This window comes from Vidua macroura, chromosome 3 (assembly GCF_024509145.1).
Source record: "Vidua macroura isolate BioBank_ID:100142 chromosome 3, ASM2450914v1, whole genome shotgun sequence".
NCBI lineage: Eukaryota > Metazoa > Chordata > Aves > Passeriformes > Viduidae > Vidua > Vidua macroura.
In genome coordinates, this window is record NC_071573.1 from 8,855,381 (window position 1) to 8,862,701 (window position 7,321).

The window sequence follows — 7,321 nt, forward strand, 5'->3', positions numbered from 1 at the left end:
TGAGGCACAGCCACAGCTCCTAAGGAGAAAAACCTGTTTCCGAACATCTGTTCTGCTCCTGCCTATGTTACAATCACAGTTTTGTTCTGATTAAGTGGTAGTTAGAACAGATTATAAAAAATTAAGTGTCAGCATTGCATCCTGTAAGGGTGGTAGCAGCTGAGAAGTTCATGATACCAGTGGTGAGCCCATCACTCTTCCCACCAAAGGAAAATGAAATCTAGGGTGGCACACATTCTTGGCACTTGCTGTGCTCTTGTAGACAATGGTATTTCCTTATCTGTGCCCTCCTCCTGCTGCCTACCTAGTAGTTAACAGACTGCTCTCAGGTTTTCATCTGAACTGGACAAAGGGCTTCTCCTGGGGTTCAGCTGCTGCTGTCCCCTGTCCTCAGCCAGCAAGCACAGAGCAGCCTGGGTGAGTGTAACTGAACCCTCTCAGCACAGGGGTTGCGTTGCATGGACAGCGCCGTGCCAGTGCCTGAATGGAGCTGGGGAACAAATGTTTATCCTCAGAGCTCAAACGACCCCTGGACCTTTCAGTGATGCACAGCCCTAGGGACTAGGACACTCCTTACTGGAAGATACACCAACCTGGGGTGGGACAAGGAAGAGTCATGGAATCACTGGGGCTGTAATCACTGCTGCTGTCTGTCCCAAGCTGTCAATCTGTCAGAGCTCAGTCAGTCTAGCATGCCTCTAAACACCCCAGAGCTGCATTCTGCTCTTGGGTTGACAGGGCTGCCAGGAGCTGCTGCAGGACTGGCAGTGGCTGCAGTGTCACTGTCACGTGTGATGCACAGGTGCCTTTGTAGCCACAAGCTCCTTACTGCTTCAGCACAATTCACAGCTGGCACAGCTACTGAAATACTTGAAGAAGGAGCATTTCTAAAAATGTTATTACTTTGAAAACCTGGCTACAGATTCAAGAAAGAATGTGACTTCACAGAATTTTGACAAACCAAAAATTGATTCTAGCATCACACACATATCCAATAAAAATACAGATATTCGCAGGGGGGTTTAGATTAAACAGTTCCAGATGTTTTAAAGTACTGAATGATCTTTTAATTGTATTTTCACTGAGAATTTAATACCTTTCAGCAATAAAAGTATCTAGTTTCTGATTCTCTCTTTTTTAGGTCTCTTTTAGTTCACAGGTTGTAAACACCTGAGTATTCACAGATCATGTCTGCTGTGTCTGGAAGGACTAAGCACATCATGTTTCTACTGTAGTATCTATACTGTAGAAGGTGCAATAACAATAATAAAAAAGTAATAATAATAATCTTTTATTAGTAAATCTGGAAGAAAATAATGTAATTAGATGTGCTCAGATAAAGTCCTCAACATTTCTTCTCTGACAGTTTAAAATTTAGTAAAGGTTAGTAAGGGCTTTATCTTGACATAATAAGTCATTTGTTCAGGTTTGACATGTCCATAATGGCAACATGCAGCCCATTTTATGTACAGAAATACAATGTACCCACAACTTCAAGCTTTGTCCATGCATAGTGTGAGTCTTGCCTGGAAACTGACTTATTGACTCATTTTGAGAAATTTGAACTTCTCAGGAAATGTCAATTCGTTGCATTTCTGTAGCTGGCTGAGAAGATTTTATTTTATTGACATCCTTGTCCTGGTCTAATGCAGACTAAGGATTCAGTTGGGTCTGTTCATGTACAGAAAGCAAGAATCGACCCCATGTCTGGAAAATGTTAACTTGTTACCACACTCTACACTTTGGCATCTCAAAAACTGATGAACATGGCTTAGAAAATGGCAGACTGGGAGGAAGTAAAATTCCTAATTAGCAGCTACTATCACAAACAGGCAACACTGAATGCCCTGGTTTTCACAGCAGCTGAATAATTCATTGAGATGATAGTATCAGCAGAAGACCTTTAAGACTTTTTTGAGACTTCTTTTAACAGATTGATGGCCAAATGAATTCTTATACCTGTTGCACTTAATTTGGAAGGAGTTTTTGTCTCAGATCAGCTAATTAATCCTTTATTTTTATCATATGTTTCACTGGCAGGTTCACAACAGTAATCAAAACAGACTTTCTGGATTCTGTCTCCCAGATGAAAAAGGTTGGGTTTTTGTTGGGTTTTTTGTTGGTTTGATTTTGTTTGTTTTGTTGGTTTAGTTGGTTTTATTTTGGTAGTTTGGTGTTTGTTTGTTTTTCTGTTTTTAATTTCTTTTTAATCTTGTCACCTGATTTCATCAGGGATCAAGTAACCAGATCAGAAAACTGAGAAATTATTTGGTACTTATGAAACAAAATCTATAATTTAGTTAATTGTTGGTTACTTAATTTTATTTCAGGCAGGGTATGTTTCTGCAACAAAACTTACAAATTCCAATAGCCTGACCTCTAAAAGCAAGTTTAAAGTAAAAAAATAATACCTCAGAACATAGCTTTTTTTTTTCTTTTCAAGCACATGGGCCATCTTTTCCTCTTTTTTCCTTCTGCTTTTCATTTCTAGTGAGGATGCAATCTAACTTTGGACACAGTGAAAAGCCAGTCCTATTGTACTGCCTCACCTTATTTTCAGATGCAGAATTTCACTGAAACACCTCAAAAAACAAGCTCTTTCTCTAAAATGACACTTCCTTCTTTTCAATGTGCTCATTCACAGCGGCGATGCTGTGAGCAGCACGCAACATACCAGTGTGGACTGTTTTTCAGCCCACTCTAAATAAGAAATAACTGCGAACCGATGTTCTTTAAAATATGATCTACTCACTCTGAATAGTTGAACAGGACTTGAAATACTGCCTGGCTGTGTTGATTTCATTGAACCAGATGACTCGGTGTTTCTTCCCACACCATCTGTTATAAACAATGGCATCGCGGCCGTGATAGGGTAGAGATGCGAGTCAGCCAAAGTCGGAAGCTTGGGGCAAATACTTTAGCATAGACACGTCCTTGCCCTGCAAACTTCGCTTATCTACTACTCTTTTCAAGACACCTGCGACTTTTTGTCACCACTTCCCGGCAGAAGCTGTGACAATCGTGGGTTCCCGCCACCATCAGCGCTGCGGTGCTGTGATGTGTGCTGTGGTGTTAGCCCAAAACACAGCCCAGAGCTTGCTGAGTGTTTGAAGCTTTGCTTTTTTGTGGATTTAAAAACTACTCTCAATTCCCCTGGCTAATTGTCCATTAGTACGCTCTTTTAAACATTAAACAAACCCCTTTATTTACCTTCCTTGCTGCCTGATAGTCGTCCTCAGGAGGCAAAGATGCTTCTGCTTTAGCGACTTGAACCTATGTGACCTGAATAATCATTTGAGATGTTAATTCACTGAAGAATGAAGCTGAACAATGATGGATCGAAGAATTTCCCCCACCCAGAAGAAAACATGGTTGCCTAAGCTTTGTGTATTGATCAGCTAAATTCGGTTTAATTCTCTCCAGAGCCTCAGTGCTAGCCAGTTTCTAACACAAAAGGAAATTATAATCTCTGGAATTTTAGGAAAAAACTCCAATTCTCTGTGATGGTAGTCCAGTCAGGAGTGTTTTCCTTGGAAGTGCTGCAGAAGAGGAAGACCCTTTGTGCCTGGTGCTTTTAAGTTAGAAAATTCATTTATTCATTTGGGTTGCAGAATGCTACCGATATTTCGCACGGTGACTTTCCTGTCACCATGATGAGGTCAAAATAAATTAAACGCCAAACTTCATTTTTTTCTGCTGCCTGTGGGTTTCTACAAACTCTTCAAATACAACATCAAAGGAAAAAAGCATCCTTAGGAGGAAGAGAATAGTATATTGAAATCAATCATGTACTGTTTTGCTGCTTTAAAGTTGTGATGGTGTGATCCCATTGACCTCAACAGGAAAAATCCATGCTGTTATTATTGGGTTATGGCCCTGTCTTACACCTCCAGCTAGCACAAAACCAGGGAGGTGTAAGTTTTCCTAAGTTTTGGAAATATTCAGAACTATCCTAACTGATCACAGAATATGAACCTACTTCCTATAATGGTCATTAAAACCTTAAAACCTTATTGAATCCGGGACATGAATCCTGCTCCTCCTCATCCCAACACATTCCCTAGTGATGGCTCTGTCAGTGACATCTGAACCTGGCTGGCTCTCTTGCATCTCAATAAGTGTAGTGAGGAATGAGCTGATTTTAAAAACATAATCAATCGGCAGGTGGGTATTACTGCATGATGATATTACCCTGCACCATTTGGTAGCTTCAAAGGGCCTTACAGACTTTTAAAAGTTCAGTAGTAGCCATTTACAGAATGGCTTTTGTTTTTAAAAGCCTGCTTATAAATAGGCATAAAGCTGGAATCTGATGGCTGCTCAGCAGATAAATCAAAAGTGCATGGGGAAGGCACTCTGTATTCTTACCTTGCTCCCTGAGAGGAGAGCTCACTTGTCTCTGGAGTGTGCAAGGCAGCCCAGGAGCATGAGGGCTTGTGAAGGGAAACATCTCACATTGCCCTGCTGTGGCCTTGAGGACATGGCCTGTGACACAGCTTGCCCAGCTGGTACACCTGGTACACCTCCGGGCAGATTGTGCCAGTTAAGCAGCTTCAGAGAAACCTTTGTGCAAAACAAAGCATTTGGTGAGGAATCCAGTGGAAAATTCAGACAAGGGAAGAGAAAAAAGGCAAGTGTGCACTTAGCACAACCTCTCAAATCTGTGTTTCACTTAGGATTTCTGTAGTCTGTTCTCTGTTAAGACTTCAGAAAGCTAAGGAATAGTCCTAATAAATGGAAAACAAGTGCATTGTGCCTTTTTGAGGTTCTATTATATTGTAGTCAGTGTCTCTGTCCCCTTGTATTCCTGTCACAGGTAGGATCCTCAGCATGGGGAAGATGTGCCAGGGAGATGCAGAAGAAGAGAGGTGAGATGTGCCCTGACCTACCCCAGGAAAGGAGGGAACTTGACCATGTGTGACTACCTGTACCTTAGCACTAGGAACATTGATTTCTTTATTTACCAGGTTATTTAGTCAGAGCTGTTTGTCTTAGTGTAAAAATCTGTATCTTCTCCACCAACCCCATTACTGTGTGTTCAGAGCAGAGTGCTTTCTATGCACCTCAGTTTGTAAATCCCCACAGTTCAGTTTATAAATGCTCACTCAAGTTTACAAACACCTTAAAATGGTAGTGTATTGGATAAATTAAAACCATGATAAAGAGCATAAAGCAAATCTTCATACAGTCCGAGCTGGAAATCCCTCCATCTCAGTGAGCTTGGCAAGTTCTAGCCATGCTGTAACTGGCATACAGGAACTTCTTCCACTGCTCCAAATGTCAAGGGATGGGTAGGACAGCACAGCTCTGGCTCAGCAGCATGAGCCCAGGGCTGATCCCTTACCCCTGACTCCCACCTGGACCCAGGTAGCTCCCAGATGTGCAACAGCTGAGCCTGACCCGAGGCATGCAGTGTTTGTGTTGCAGCCCTGGGTTCCACAGGCTGTGCCCCTTTGGGAAAGTAACCTCACTGCCAGGTCTTTGCCTGCAAAATGGAAATTACATCTCTGCATGGAGCCTTCACATCCATAAATGAGAGTGGATGGTTCTAGTGTGAAATGAAGGCATCTGAGTCTCCTTCTGCAGGGGCATTGCATGACCTTCAAAAGCAGCTGGTGCTGATACCTTTTATGCAAGGTGGGGCTTGCCTGGACCAGTTGGGAAGTGAAATCACAGAAAAGTAGGTGGCTGCTTTTAAATAGTTTTAGGTGAGAAGAAGGAAGGCAGCAAGGACAACTTACTTGATTGTCAATGGGCATTGTGTTAATACAGTAAGACAAGGCATTTCTTAATTTCCAAGTGTCTCATCTTCATCCTGTTGACCTTTATATAATTTTGTATCTTCAGAACACTTACACTCCTCTATTTCTCTTTGGAGTTTCTCTATATTTATTTTCCTTCTCATTTAATTTTAAGTTATGGATGTTAATAGCACAATTAAATAATGTTCCCTTATTAAGTACCATCCAGTCTTTCCAAAATTACCTTTGCCAAGGAAGCAGATGACAGCTTGAGTACTGCTCAGATGGCATATTTAATGCAAAGCTTTTGAACATTGAAGAGGGTCAATTGCTGCCTGAAATTATTTCTGAGGTAATTAAATAAAAATATAGATCTCCAAGGCTGGAGGGTACCACTGGCCTGAGTCTTTCAATGGAGGAGAATAAAAGCACAATAGAGGGCTGTGATAAAATGTGTCTCCTACTGCAGATGTAACTGTTGTTGTACAAGGATAGGAAAAATCTTTACAGTGAAAATAATTTCCCTAACCCTATACAGAGGTTAGTTCATATCTCTGAGTCAGCACTGTTGTAAAAATGCAGTTCTTCCCAAACTTTTATCCATTGAGTATTATACTGAATTTTGATGGCACACTTACTTTTCAGTTTGACAGTTTTCATTAACTATTTGCTTTAATATTTCCTGCAGAAAATTATGCAAGTTCATTACATACTGTGCGTGAATAGCCATTTTTCTATCTCAAAATAGTTAGTCTTCACCAGTTTCTTCTTTTTCTTGTATTAAAGCTGTTTTATTTAAAACTGATGAGCATTCCTTTATTTCTCATGAGCCTCTCAGCTTCTGTTCACTCTTATTAATGTCTTCATTGATCTTTCTTAGTCTCTGGGAATATTTCCTTGTTGGAGATCATATCTGCTGCTCTTTACATGGAACTGATTTCCTTCACTGGCTTCACTTTAATGAGGACTGGCAGATTACAACTTCAAACATTATTAAGAATGAGGGAGCGATAAGGACTGAGATATGAGAATCACAGAATTCTGCCCTGTTCTTGTTGCCCCTTTTAAAATCAAAACCCTTTTGCTTTCACTGGTATTAAGTAGAGTTTTCTTCTGGACCATCTGTAATAACTTGCAAGTCTTGCTCTGAAACTGTTGTCACTTAATTCACTTAATTTAGAGTACAGTCCAATGCTGCAAGGAACTTCACAGTTTCTTTCAATGCTTATGACTTTGATTTGGATTAAAAAACACCCCAAAAGCCAAAAAAAAAAAAAAAACAACCCCAAAACAAACCAAACAAAAAATCCTTCCCCCCACCCAAAAAAAAAAAAAAAAACCAAACCAAAAAATACCCACCAAAACCACAAAAAACCAAAGCAAAGCAAAGCAAAAAAAAAAAAAAAAAACCCAAAACAAAACAAGAATCAAACTCACATACATTTCCTGGTGGCTTCATTTTGTCATGTCTGCATATCTTAATCCCTGACTGATCTAAATCACTTAGCATCATCTGCAAATTTTGCCACTATGCCCTGCTGTGAGATTATTAATAAACAGACTCTGTTACAGCAGATGCA